This window comes from Nannospalax galili, unplaced genomic scaffold (genome assembly GCF_000622305.1).
Source record: "Nannospalax galili isolate Female #2095 unplaced genomic scaffold, S.galili_v1.0 scaffold593, whole genome shotgun sequence".
NCBI lineage: Eukaryota > Metazoa > Chordata > Mammalia > Rodentia > Spalacidae > Nannospalax > Nannospalax galili.
This window is the reverse complement of record NW_008332686.1, coordinates 443,069-458,386: the sequence shown is the minus strand read 5'-3', so window position 1 is coordinate 458,386 and position 15,318 is coordinate 443,069. Positions and strand designations below refer to the sequence as shown.

The following is a 15,318-nucleotide window of genomic DNA, read 5'->3' as shown; positions in this document are numbered from 1 at the left end:
TTACTTGTGTTGCTAGATAACTAAACATAGTAAAAATGTGTGTATACACACAGCATCATTAGAGACCTTCCTCTCAGCACTTGGATAACCTTAAGTTATAGTATCTTTATTTGAAAGCAAAGACCAGCTTTATATTTATGTATACCACACTGGGCTTTGGTGATGAATATATGGTAGGAAAATCAAAATTATAGTCATAAATCATGGATATTTAATAAGTAGCAATGATCAGATAATTAAGTGAATATATTCCCATTACAAAGTTTGCTGTTTCTGAAGTTGAAAGAATACGTCAGCACCATCTCTAATGTGTCTATTCCTGCTGACCCCCTTTTTCTCAGCACATTCCCATCCTGAATTAATGTTTTGTTGTATTATTCATGGAGTTTAAGATTGACTGCATGAGCATGGTGCCTTTTTACTAGAATATGGGCAAAACAGAGAAACCAAGCTATAATTAAGTTGTCAGACAACTCCTTGCTGGCTACTTTTCAATATATATGCTGCTGGAAAGAAGAGTCATGACTTCAGTTTTAATCAAACAGACTACAGAGAAGAGATGCACTCAAACATTTAAAAGTAATTCAAGTTGTATTTCTGCTATTATTAAAATCCTTGACTTTATTCAATAATAAATATTAATATCACTGACTATATGAAATGATATTGGGGTTCTGTAGACAAATTATAAATAGCATAGAGAAAGGGAGAGACTTTAATACAACACAGTTAATACCAGAGTTGAAGGAAGTGCCTATTTTATTTATAACCAGGGAGAAAAGTTGGAATTACATTTGGTGTGCAAATTGGATTAGCTTCTAACATGGAGTCAACCATTATATACAAGCTCATATCTTGGGTCTACTATTTAATATCCTAATAATTTGTTGAAATTACATAACACCTCCTACTCCTTTATTTCTATACATTTAAAAATAGTTTCAGAAATGATATAAATCTTTTGTGAATTAGGTGAATGTACAAAATTTTTAAATGTTTAAGAAATAAAATAGAGTTTAAGTAAAAATATTTAGATATGATGTAAGCTAAGTGGGCTTGTAAGACTAAACATGACAAAAACCTAATATGGTCTAAATCAGTTTTAATATATAAATGTCTCTGAATTTAAGCATGCTACTGCAGTTGCATTCTTTTCTGCTTAATTTCAGATGAGTGAACTTTTTGCTGTATGTTATGTACTCAGCTTTACTTCATGGGAAATCAGAAAAATGTCACAGAGTTTGTTTTTATGGGACTTTGGGAAAATTGGTGAATAGAGCTGCTGTTTGTTCTCTTGTTCCTGCTTTGTTACCTGGCAGTCTTAGGAGGGAATGCCATCGTTGTGTTCACAATCAACTGCAGCTACCTAATCGAACAACCGATGTATTACTTTCTGGACTGCCTTTCCCTCATGGACCTCTGCTATACCTCAACTGTGGTTCCCAGGCTCATCCAGGACTTGGTTGCAATAACAAAAACAATTTCCTATAATCAGTGCATGGCCCAGCTCTTCACCACCAACTGGCTGGCAGGTGTGAAATCTTCATCGTGGTATCCATGGCTTTGGACCATTAGGTTGTGTTGTAGAAAATCGTGTGACTCATTTTGCCTTTTGCCTTACATACCTGTCATGCTGGAATGCAGTGCTTCCTGTTTCTTATCATAGGGAAAACTATGTAAGTCACATGGTTTCCAGGAATCCGAAACTTAGAGAATCTGAAACTTATCATGATAATAGGGCATCCGGCCTGCTAGATTGTAATAGGATACTAGTCTGCCATGCTAATAAGGGATCCCATATGCTGTGTTATGATTGGACTATTACCCTTACATAAGCCCATACTTTCCTGCAATAAAGCAGATCTGTGTCACTGAACCTGGTCTCCTGAATCTGAATGCAGCAATGCTGGTACAGACTCCTCACCAGCCCTGGGGTCAGGACTGGACAACTGATTGGAGGAACTGAGAGAGCAGGAGAGTGGCCATAGCTGGAGGAGAGCAGCCACAGCCAGTGATCACACCTGGAGCCCAAACATGGGTCTGGGACCCCCCCCTCCCCACAGAGCTGTAACACTCTGAGTAGTAACACCTTGGATTCTGCTTTTTCTTCAGGTCTGATTGGAGGAACTGAGAGAGCAGGAGAGTGGCCATAGCTGGAGGAGAGCAGCCACAGCCAGTGATCACACCTGGAGCCCAAACATGGGTCTGGGACCCCCCCTCCCCACAGAGCTGTAACACTCTGAGTAGTAACACCTTGGGTTCTGCTTTTTCTTCAGGCTCGTGATCTTCGGTTGGGCGTGCCACTCCTGTCTTCGCTGATCATCTCTTTGAATAGTTCCTGAGTACCTTTGGGTACATCTTGCAGGGTGAGTGACCTCTAGAATGGGGAATAGTCATCCAGCTGCTGCCAGCCCCTGTGCTGCTGCACTGGTTCCTCTCCTCAGGAGTAGGTGTATTAAGGTAAAAGGAAAGGATGTATCTAAGGTTTTAGATGAAGTGCTAGCTCTTGCCCCCTGGTTTACAGATTCTTGTTGCTGGGATCTTGAACAACGGGCTTGCATTTTATTCTTGGCCCCCCATACAGAAGTCAGGGAGGGATGCCCACAGTCTGGGCTGTTCTACCCTATTGTGACAGCCATTCTGGCCTCCCTTCAGGGGGGTTTTCCCCTGAAGCCCCTGAACAGGACAATTTCCTGTTAAAGGAGAGAGATGAGCAAATACAGCAATAGGATCCTGGGGACAGCCTGTCCCAGGCATTTCCAGTTAAAACAAAACTAACGGATTCTTGTTCTGATGAAACTATGACTGTTTATGATGATATAAAAAATTAGGAATTGGAGTTTGAGAGCTCCCCTAATGAAAAACAGGAAGTCAAGATTCCCTGCCCCGCCATTACTGGGCAGTGGCTACCCTCCACCATCTTGTATTGGCTTTGATGAAAAATGGGAAGTTAAGGCAGCCTCCACTCCACCATTACAGGGCAATGGCTACTTCCTGCCATCTTGCACTAGCTTTAAAGAAGTTCCCCCCCAGTCCATCTACCCCTCCCTCCCAGAGGAGGGCTAGAAGCCCCTCCGGCCTAGGCCCCTCTTCTAAGATACAATGGTAGATTTTCCATAGTTCTTCCCAGTTACTGTCAATCAGGGACAATAGAACCCCAATGTCTGGAATCCATATTCTCATAATACCTTAAGGAAGCTTAGCAAGGCAGCAGTTGAGGATGGCATTCACTCCCCCTGGTTTTGTCAGTTATTAGATACAATCAGTCATTCAGCCAATACCCCCTATGTTTGGCAGAATATCTCCCGTGCCTGCTTACAGGGAGGCAATTTCCTTTTATGGAAAGCTGCTTACCAAGATGAATGTGAAAAACAGGCAGAGCGCAATAGAAATGCCAACGTCCAAAACATTGGAACTGATGCTCTAGTAGGACATGGCAATTTTGAGACCCTCAAACTCAGGCACAGGGACCTCCCCACTACTTTGAACAAGTACGGCTTTGTGCACTTCGTGCTTTTTGAAGTATGCCGACTTGCGGTGATACCAAATTAACCAAATTGATACAAAAACCAGGTGAGTCTTTCTCTGATTTTGTTGAGAGATGTCAACAAAGCAAAAATTGAAAGATCAGTCATTGGAGTTGTGGATGCCTTGCTCAAGGATCTTGTATATGAAGGCTGCTCTACCGAGTGTCACCTTGCCATAGGACCCATTAAACACAAGGATGTCTCTGAATGGATTCTGGCCTGCCAAGATGTGGGGACTGCTCGGGCCCATGCTGTGGCACTTGCTGAAGCACTGGCTGCTCATCAGCCATAGGCCGAGATGGACAAAGGCAAATGTTGGACCTTTGGGGAACAGGGCCATTGGTCATGTACCTGTCCTAATAAGATTATGAAAGAGGCCAAAAGGAGCCAGGTTCCCCCTTCAAAATGCCTGAGATGCCGCAAAGGCTTTCATTGGGCAAGAGAATGCAGGTGTAAGGTGGATGCAGTTGGTAAGCCCATACAAAAGGTGCTTTTAAGTGGGCAACAGGGCACCTCTCAACCCTGCCCCAAAGAGAGAAAGTAAGGGAATACACCCGCCCATGTCCAAAGGATGATACCTATTGATTTGCATAAGCCTAGGATGCAACTTTCCCTAAATGGCCAAAAGTTTAAAGGCCTAATTGATACAGGGGCCGATATTACTGTAATCAGACAGGAAGAAGCCTTGTCTCATTGGCACCGTATGCCTGGACCCCCTATACAAGGTGTTGGGGGCTTATGAATTACTTTACAGGTCCAACGTCCTGTGGTCTGGACTGACCCAGAAGGCAATACAGGAGCAATTAAACCCCTCCTAGCTGCAGGACTACTCCATATCCTGTGGGGGAGAGTTATCTTCCACAATATGGAGGTTGTTCTAACTACCAATGATACAGCCTTTTATGATGACTGCATTGTAGACCAGCGGTTAGGTAATGCCCCCCACCCTTACCCCCAATTCTAACAGCCACTGCTCCGCTGCCCAAGGTCCCCCCATCAAACTAATGTGGGACACTAAAGCTTCCATATGGGTGGAGCAGTGGCCTCTTGTTTCACATAAATTAGCTCATTTGATTTCCTTGGTCCAGGAACAGTTATCCTTGGGTCATATAGAGTCCTCCCTTAGTCCTCATAATTCTATTTTTCTAATAAAAAAGAAATCAGGAAAATGGAGACTTTTACATGATTTAAGGGCTATTAATAAGCATATGAAGCCTTTAGGGACCCTTCAACCAGGAGTGCCTCACCCTACTGTTAGTCCTGAAGAATGTGCAATTATTATAATAGATATTAAGGATGGTTTCTTCTATATTCCTCTTCATGATGATAATCCCTATTTTGCCTTCTCTATCCCTGCCACTAACCATAACCTTCCAGTTCAATGCTATCAATGGAAGGTTTTGCCTCAGGGCATGAAAAACAGTCCTACTATATGCCAATATTATGTGGCCCATGCCTGCAGACCTTTGCTGACTGAGGTTTATATTTTACATTATGTGGATGACATTCTTATCACCCATAAGGATCCTAAGATCTTACAAGGAGCTTTTCAAAAACTCAAAACCAACTCCAGGCATTAGGTCTTACATTGTAGCAGAAAAAGTACAGTTACATGCCCCTTATATCTTTTTGGGCCACTCTATTCAAGATATCATCTGGCCCATAGCTCCTGTTCTTACCTTACCAGATGAAGTTACCCTTTCAGACAGAGGCCCAGACCCTCTATAGCAACATCAATTGGATACGGGGCTTCTTACCCATTTCTACAGAAGAGCTTACACCACTCTTTGACCTCTTACATGGGACTGATATGGTCTCCATTCCCTGCAAGTTCTCTCCAGAGGCACAACGTGTTTTCACAACGATCAATTGTCACCTGTCCCAAGCATTTGTAAATAGGATACAGCAAAAGTTGCCAAACCAAGTACTAGTTATTCCTACTAAAAACACCCCTTTGGGAGTGCTCTGGCAGACCCAGGACCCCCTGATATGGATCCACTCTTCATGGGGTCAACTTCACAAGGTCACCCCGGCTATTGAGGCATGGGCTATGGTAGCCCTTAAACCTGTCCACCCTTAAACCTCCAGCTTTCTGTATGGCTGTGAACCTGAATCATTGGTTCTTCCCCTTCCACTTCACATGCTCCAGTCATTGCTCCTTGACAACCCTAGCTTCCAAACTCTCCAACTAGTCTATCAGGGAAATATGGCAATCATTATCCTAAACATAAACTCCTTCAAGGAATAAGACAGCTTCCCCGTCCCTATTTCCCCAGGCATTCCCAAAGTGTAACCCATTTCCTAAGGCTCCCCTAATCTTTACTGATTCTAGTAAATACAAATTTGGTTATGTAATTTACCAGGAAGGACACCTCTCCTCACATAAGGTTTTCCCTTTCCAGGGATCTGTACAGCTCAGAGAGCTCTCAGCCATGTTACAGGTCTTTCAGGATCTCCCTACAACTGCCTGTAATATTTTTCCTGGCAGTGCTTATATAGTTCAGACTCTACAACATCTGGCCTTTGCAACTTTCTGGCCCCACCAGAGTCCCTTGATTTGTTGCTCTCCTCATTACAACTATTACACAAGCAGCACTCTGCCCCTTGGTATATTCAACACTTACACTCACATACCAATCTCCTGGGGCTTCTGGCAGAGGGCAATGCTGCCATTGACAAACTGGTCCTTAGCGCCACCCTAGACTCCACCATAATTTAACAAGCTGGAGATTTACATGCCCATTTTCATCTTTCTCCCCAAGCTATACATAGGCTTCTACCCACTCTACCAATTCAGAGCTGTAAGAATTTGGTCTGTCTGTCCCTGCTCCTCTTATGCCCCTTCTTCTACCTCTGGGACCATTACAACCCACCAGAACTCTCCCTAGAGGCCTTGGCCCCAACAAGATATGGCAAATAGACATCATTCATTTTTCTCCTTTTGGCAAGCTCAAGTATAGCCATCATATTATTGACATTTATTCCAATGTCCATTTTGCGTTGGCCTGCTCTGGTGAGATGGCTTCTCATGCCATAAGGACTGCCAAATATGCCATGGTCCTTATGGGAATTCCATGGTAAATAAAAACAGATAATGGTCCTTGTTATGTTTCTGCTACCTTCAGCCATTTTTGCTCTGAGTGGAATATTAGGCATATAACTGGTATCCCTTACAATCCTCAGGGTTAAGGGATTGTTGAATGTTCCCACTAAACACTCATTAAACAAATACAGAAAATAGGGGAAGACAATGATAAAGGCCCCTGCTATAAGGACCCCAATTTTGTTATACAACAAGCTCTATTTGTATTAAATTTTCTAAAATTTGACTCCAATGGCCTCCCACCAGCAATAAAGCATTAGGGGACATTCACTCAGCCCACACCTGCCTCCATGTTGAGATGGAAGGACCCTCTCACAAGTGAATGGAAAGGTCCTCACCTATTATTAACACAAGGGCGAGACTATGCTTGTGTCTTTCCAGGCAATGTTCCAGCCCCCATCTGGCTCCCAGCCCGGAACATCAGAATTCCCTGTGACGGAAAACCTCCCTCCACAACCACCAACCCCAGAGATGGCAGCCCTGACCCTGGAGGAAGCAGTGTACCTCTCAACCACTGAGGACTGATCCAATGTCGCAGACCACGAAAGCCACCAACCTTGGGAGACCTCAAACATCTCTCTCCACAAACAGAGACATTAGCTAAGCTAAATCCTCAATCCAGAGGAAAACCTTTATCTATTTTCCTTATTATGTGTGCCATCATTACTCCTAACTCCTGATTTTTGGACCCTGCATTGTTAAGGGTCTTGATAATTTTGTCAAAACTCATATTTCTCTGGTTCAGTTTGCTGTTGCCCCACCAGATCTTGCCATGCATGTCTCTGCAAACAAGGACCTGCTGTTCCTTGCCCTTACCAACCTATATCACTATATAATAATAGAGATATGAGAAATAGGCTTGAGCATAGGTGTAAAATCTTATGGAACAACCGTGCAATGGACCTGAGACAACAGCCTGACTGCCGGAGCCACAGGAAACACCTTGCGATGTATACTCCTGTTGGCAGACTGTGAGACTGATGCATAGTACTTGCCACTCCCTACTCCCCATCATTACCCCAGATGGGACAACCCCACTCCATTGGCTTTTATTGAATTCTTAGCCCCTTAAGAGGCCTTTGCATGGGCCAAAGCTTGATATAATGCCTCTCCCTCTGCTGGACCATACCAAGAGACTCACCCTTCGAGGGCTGGTAATCAATGATGGGTAAGATCCCAAAAGATGGGACAACCTAAGACAGGCATAGTCCATAATGCTGGGTGACCCTTGAGGTGGGAACAACAATGCTGACACAAAGAACCTTGATTCCCACTGGTTGGCATGGAGTTGACCCAGCCTGCTTTTGAGAGAACTTGCCATCTTGAGGGTGGGGCCCACAATAAGGGATCATTCCCTTGCTTCCCAAGCCATTCTACCTGCCTTAATGCACAACAGAAAAAACCCACCCCATACAGCCCCTGGACTGATATCAGTATGCTATATATTCTGAACTGTGCCTCACTCTTAAAAATGAAAAAAATAGGGGGAGATGTTGTGGAAAATCTTGTGACCAGTTTTGCCTTTTGCCTTACATACCTGTCATGCTGGAATGCAGTGCTTCCTGTTTCTTATCATAGAGAAAACTGTGTAAGTCACATGCTTTCCAGGAACCTGAAACTTAGAGAAACTTATCATGATAATAGGGCATCTGGCCTGCTAGATTGTAACAGGATACTAATCTGCCATGCTAATAAGGGATCCCATGCGCTGTGTTATGATTGGACTATTACCCTTATATAAGCCCATACTTTCCTGCAATAAAGCAGATCTGTGTCACTGAACCTGGTCTCCTGCATCTGAATGCAGCGACGCTGGTGCAGACTCCTCACCAGCCCTGGGGTCCAGATGAGATGACTGATCAGAGGAAGTGAGAGAGCAGGAGAGAGGCCATAGCTGAAGGAGAGCAGCAACAGCAGGCAACCACAACGTTGCCATTGTCAAGCCCCTGCATTACATGATCATCATGAGCCGGAAGAGGTCTGACCTGCTGATTGCCACGGCCTGGGGTGTGGGGTTCTAGCACTCTGGCTTTGCTGCTCATGGTGCTCAGTCTGCCTTTCTGTGGTCCCAACCGCACTACCTGTGCAGTGTCAAGCCTCTTTTGAAACTGGTCTGCAAAGACATTGGTCTTGTTAGCACCTTAGTGATTGCCAATTCTGGAATGGTGGCAGCTGCAATCTTTTTTGTGTTAGTAACTTCTTACATTGTAATTTTGTATAATCTCAGGTCATGATTATCAACCAGCAGTCACAAACCTCTCTCAACTTGTAGCTCTCACATAATGGTTGTAATTTTGTTTTTTGTCCCTGGAATTTATACGTACATTCTACCTGCAGGAAGTGAGATCAAGGATAAGGAAATCTCTATGTTTTACACTGTGATCACCTCCATGCTGAATCCCCTCATCTACACTCTGGGAAACATTGAGACAAAAAGTGCCATGTGGAAGGTGTGGTCTCGAATGTCACAGTCAGAATTGCAATAAATGAGAAATGTCTATACTTTTATTTGTCCTGTGTTTCCAAGTCAGTAATTTGGAAGGCCACAGAATCAGAATATGCTTTTTGAGGGGGAGTTTGATTTATCTCTCATGTTACAGGAGGCAAAGAAACAAGTTATCACCTTTCAGTTTTAATTTTACATTTTAACTGGCTCAACTTGTTTCACAGCTGAGTAGATGGGTTTGACAAATGAATAACTGCACCATTTAAAGCATCTTTAGCTGTCTTTTCAGAATACAAGACATTTATGGGGGATGTTCTGAGTTCAAGTCTTGCCGTGAGAAAGAAGTTAAAGTACATCTTTGAGCATATCAATCATCTGTCCTAAAACTTACATGAAATCTATTTTCTTTATATTTTGGTTTTCCCACTTTTTAATCAGGTCTGTTCCAAAACTGATCTAATTATGACTTGACAATATCAGAACTCGTTATATTAGAAAAATAAATTGTCCTGTGACAATTGAGGCCACATACTCACCATTAGTATTAAGTTGCATTTTTCAGTTTGTAGTAATGATAACAGTCTCCATTATTATGGTGGCTGTGAAATAAGGCAATGTAATATTTCATAAGGATGGGCGATTACTTTGATTTACATGTGAAATTTCAACAAGGCATATTCAAAAACTCCTATTGTTTTTTGGTTTTTGTTTTTGTTTTATTTTTTGTCCTCATTTCCCAATTTTCTCCTTCCATGCCACTCAATGTGTCTGTACAGTAAAACTTCTCCCCTCTCCAGGGTGTTATCCCTGCCTTTCTTACCGTAGCTCCCATCCCCAGTCTCAGGTTTGCAAATCCATGTCTTACACATAAATACACATGACGTTGTCTTCTCCAGAAAGATTATAAAAATCTATAATCAATGGACCAAATGCATTTAGAATTTGTTTCTTATTGTGAGTGACTTATGTCCATGTTTATCCTCTTAAATAACCCAATCTCATACATTGGTTTTCTTGTGATCCATGACACTAGATATTCACTGAGCTAGAGATTTGTGTGCTGTTTCACTTGTCTTTGTATCTTTTATCTTTTCTAATAATAACACTGGAACAAATATTGAATTCAGTGAAAAGCATAGTTTTCTGTTCTTTGTCAATTTGTGCTCCTCAAATCTCTAGAATACATTCTTACATACATATACAGTGAAATGGCAATTCCCAGTGGCCTTTCAGAAATTCTATGATAGCCAATTTACTCTCCGCCTCTTCAATATTTTCAATTTTTTGTCTATTAGAGACACATTAATATTTCAGTTACAGTTTACTCTTACACCTGGTAAGAAATATGACCCCGTTTCTGTTCAGTACTATCATTTCTTTTGTCTGGATGTTTCTTTCTACATAGCATTATCTTTTTTCAACAAAATGAGCAAATTTTATAGATAATTTTTTGATTTAAATATTATATCTCACAGAAATATCTTTATAATAACTAGGAACTTTAGCAGAAGTTGACTTTAGTGCTAGGATCTTTTCTTTATGTATGTCAAATTTTATGACTTGAAAAATATAATCACTTCTCGAAATATGTCAAACTCTAGAATATTATGGCACAACACTATAGGTTGGAAAAGATCATTGGCTATGATTAGTAATTTATTCATACATTGACTGTATTTGGCTAACTACAGTATTTTCTATTGGTCATTTGGACTTTTAAATTCAGAAATATAGTATACACAAGTGTTTCTGTATGAGAGAAGAGAGTGTACCTGTGTTTTTAAGTCCACATTTTTACAGTGGGTAAGGAAAAGTGCCTGTACCATCAAAAAGAATGTCATACAATGAAACAACACATGATCTTTTCTTGTCACATTTTCCTTTCTATGTGATCAGGAAGCTTTACTGGTTAAACTATTGTGACTTAATATTAATTTTATGCTTACTTGGTATTATTTCAATGATGCCCTCCATAAGTTTCTCATAATGACTCATATCTGAAAAAAAAATCTGTGAGGTAAATGTGACAAAGTTCAAAATTTTTGCTCTATGGATGTGTATAAATATATCACATTTAAGAAACTTACCTTTTCATCAATGAATAAATTAAAAATATTCTATCCAATTACATGGGAATATTAGAATTTCAATATCAACTTTGCTAAAATTTCCTAAGAAAACAACTGACTTAAAGTCTATAGATGTTACAGAGAAGCACATTGCTTAAACCTCAGGATTATAATAAATGCTATTATTGAAGTATTTTAAAAGGCTTGGATGCATAATCAAGGTAAATTTTGAGGCCAAAATTAGCAGGTAAATGACATAGACTATTTTACCTCCAGCATCTAGAGCATCAATCACATGCTCCTTTTTCTTCACCTTTTTCCATAACTATATAACTGTCTCTAGACATTCATTGAAAGGGATGATATAGAAATATCTCAGTTATACTTTTTAGACATGAGAAATTTCTATGATTACCTTCACAAATCCTAAATATGTCAAAGTTATTCTCACTTCACATAATCATCATTTTCTATGCATCAATACATCACTATCATCAATTTTTCCAGAACACTTTGCTCAAACATTGCTTGGATAAGTTGCTTTATTTGAAGGGCACAAAATAGTCCAATCTTATTTTGGATTCTGAATTTTTTAACTGTAAAAGGAACTACAGTCTTCACAGAGCCCACTATAAGAAGACTTTGATTGCCATACACCATAAAAGGCAGCCAGTTCTCATGTAGACAGGTGTCCTCTAAATTTTGGTCCAGTTGGTGTATTAATCCCTTTACAGTCTGATTAGTAGTTTACATGACACATTCTATCAAATGTTACCCAAAATTTTCAACAATAGAACTGTAGTGAATACAACTGAACTTCCAATAGCACAATTTCTAGGATGTTTGCAAATTTTATTCCTCTATATTCCTTTGAAGTTTGTAAGCAGTCATATTTTTTTAAATTCATAACATTTTACCATATCTTGTGCACCATGTGGATTATAATTTGAACTTGAGGGATATAAAATCAGCCCACAATTCAAGTTGTATAGCTTGTGTGACTAGCTAAAAATAGTACTGGTTTGTTTAGTTTTACTCTTTTTTCTAGACTTGTTGAAATACAATACACAAATATACAATTAATATGAATAACTTGCTTAATTATATACTCATATAGTGGATGATGATTATATATCGAAGTTAGAATTTCATTTTCAATAGCATCCTCATTATAAAATACTTAAGAATAAAGTTTAAAAAATATGAGCCAGATATGTATTTTGAAAATCTTAGGTCAAGAATTTTATAGTTTTTACCATTCATCTGCTGACAGGTCACTTTATTGACTCTAACACTTACATACTATAAACAATGCAGTGATTAAACATGCATGTAAATATTACTACAGTAAGCCTAATTTGATCCTTCTGGGTGTATACACAAAGTGGCATAGTCAGATCATATAGAAATTCTGCTTTTTGCTTTTAATGAACTTCTATACTAATTTTCATGGTTGCTGGGCAAATCTACACTACTATCAGCGGGAGGTATTACCTTTTTTTCTTATATCCTTGCCGAAGTTTGTTGTTGCTGTTTTGCTTGAAGGTAGCCATTTGACTAGAGTGAAATGGAATCTCAATATATTATATCTTGTATTTTCATAATGGCTGTGTATGTTGACCATTATTCTAAGTCTTTATTTGAAAAATATCCAATTATTTCATTTTCCCATTTAGTATGTATTAAATTGTTCCTAAGGCATTCAATTTTGAGTTATTTATGTATTATGGATATTTATCCCTCCAGATAAACATCAGAAAAAGATTTTCCTCCACTCACTTATACAACAGAGATTTATTGTCATAAATAGCAAAGTTATGTTGTTTATAGAAAAATCATTCAAATAGAGATAATCATGTTAAGTGAGAAAAAACAGTTTATCAAACACAAGTATCACTTGCTTTCTAGAAATATGAGGTTTATAGAGGGGAGGGAAGCACTTGAAAATAAAATGGAAACTATTAGATACTTGGATTATTAGGGGAAAGTGAGAAAGACAAAAGATAACATGAAAAGGAAGCCAAGAATGTAACTATGATAAAAATGGAGTGTGGATTACTATGCCACATTACAGTTATATCTGAATACAGAATCAGCCTGACTCAGTGTTAAGGCCATGATTGGACTCAAGCAAAGAAATACCCATTCCTTCAGATCTCTCATTGAACTGCATTCCCAAATGAGGCCTCACACACACTTTCATTTAAAGAGTCTCTCTGGGATGAATTGAGGAACATTAGCTTGGATACACCCTTATCGGAGGCTCTTGTCCTGTGGTAGCTAGGACTAAAGTAACTAATGCACATAGATGAAGCATACTTCTCAGTTCTCATTCATGTAGATACAGCAAGTATTCTTCTCAAGTCTCACTGCTCTCAATGAGAATACAAATACAAATATGCCACTTTCAGTGCTTTGAGATTCTGATTCAAGCACCCCCCATCATCACTATGTTGGGTGAAGGACTGTCTGGGATATGCAGGGATCAAGGTCAGGAACCCAAGCTACTAGAGCCATACTTCTCAGTTCTCATTCATGTAGATACAGCAAGTATTCTTCTCAAGTCTCACTGCTCTCAATGAGAATACAAATACAAATATGCCACTTTCAGTGCTTTGAGATTCTGATTCAAGCACCCCCCATCATCACTATGTTGGGTGAAAGACTGTCTAGGATATGCAGGGATCAAGGTCAGGAACCCAAGCTACTAGAGTACATGGCTTAGTTAGCTTGTTTACATTATGAATAGTAGTTTTTTGGTGCAACGTTAAATAAAAATCATTAGTTCAGATTCTCCCTTCATTGTAAATCATTCCTACAATGGAAGATGTAAGGTCCACATACAATGTACACACCTATGAATATGTCATAATGAAACACCTTCAATTGTTTAATTAAATTATGTTACTAGTAAAAGGAATATAACTCTTTTACAAATAGAAATAATGTGCTCATGAACCAGACTACTCAGAACTGAGATGTGAACTGTAGCCACAATCAATTTCTGGATTTACACAAGTCCAAATAAAACCTGAAGGGCATTTTTAAGAACTTTTTTTAAAATTTATTTTATTTTACTTTTACTTTATGTGTATGAGTGTTCTGCCTGCATGTATGTAAGTATACCCCTGTTGTGCAATGATAACAGAAGCCAGAAGAGGACAGTGGATCCCCTGGAACTCAAGTTAGAAACAGTTGTTAGCTGCCATGTGAGCATTAAGAACAAAAACTGGGTCCTCTATAGTACCAGGCAGTGCTCTTAACCACTGAATTTTCTCTCCAGACCCCAGAATTTTTCAATCATATCTCAATATTTATATTGGTATAATAAGGATCTTAATTCTCCCTTAAAGAATATAAAGGTAAAAAAGTATAGTATAAAATCCTATTATCTTACATGAATAAAAGTTTATTCTATAGCTCTTGAATTCAACAGCTCATGGAGACTGGTTGACAGAAAACGCTTGAGAGCACAGAAACATTCTGGTGCATGTGCAGTTCTTTGCTTGTCAAAAAACGATATGTTAGCAATTTAAGAAGAAAAGCATTTGCAACTTTTGTGATAAAAGAACTGATCATTTCTTTCTACCATGAGCAAATAAATATAGAACTATATGTAAAGTGTAAAGTTTAAACTGTTTATTGTAAATTTTGGAAGACTTTTTTCCTTGAATTAGGCAATTAATTTTTAAATGAAACAGCAAAAACATGAAGCATTGGTATAAGAATATCTGTGAGCAGGAAGTGGATAAAGAGTACTCATTTTGACAGTAAACAAAACATCAGTGATCATGACAAACAGGCATTCCACAACAAATTGACAAGCAGTAAGTTTTCTTGTCTCTCTAAAAATAAAATTGAACCAGTAACCTTAAATGATAAGTTATACATGGGCAAAATTAAAACATTTTCAACAGAACAAGTTATAGAACCAGTGATGAATTCAAGATTTAACTATTTAAGTGAGGTATCTGTTTAAGTCTCTAAATATCCCCTGTATGTTATTCTAGGGAGAGATGACTAAACATCTGACAGACTCTTCTCTTTTGTGGAGTAGTTTGAAGTCACATTGACCATCATGCTGAAACAGAGAAGCCATGCAACACAGAGTTTGAAATATTCTCTAGTGGAAAGGAAGAAATATTCATTTCCTCATGAATACTTAATTGTCAA

The 15,318-nt window shown here is 39.3% G+C and overlaps 1 pseudogene; it reads left to right on the top strand.

The window, feature by feature from the left end:
* The first annotated feature begins 1,213 nt into the window (after positions 1–1,213).
* LOC108490556 lies at positions 1,214–9,116 on the top strand (annotated as a pseudogene).
* Positions 9,117–15,318: the final 6,202 nt, after the last annotated feature.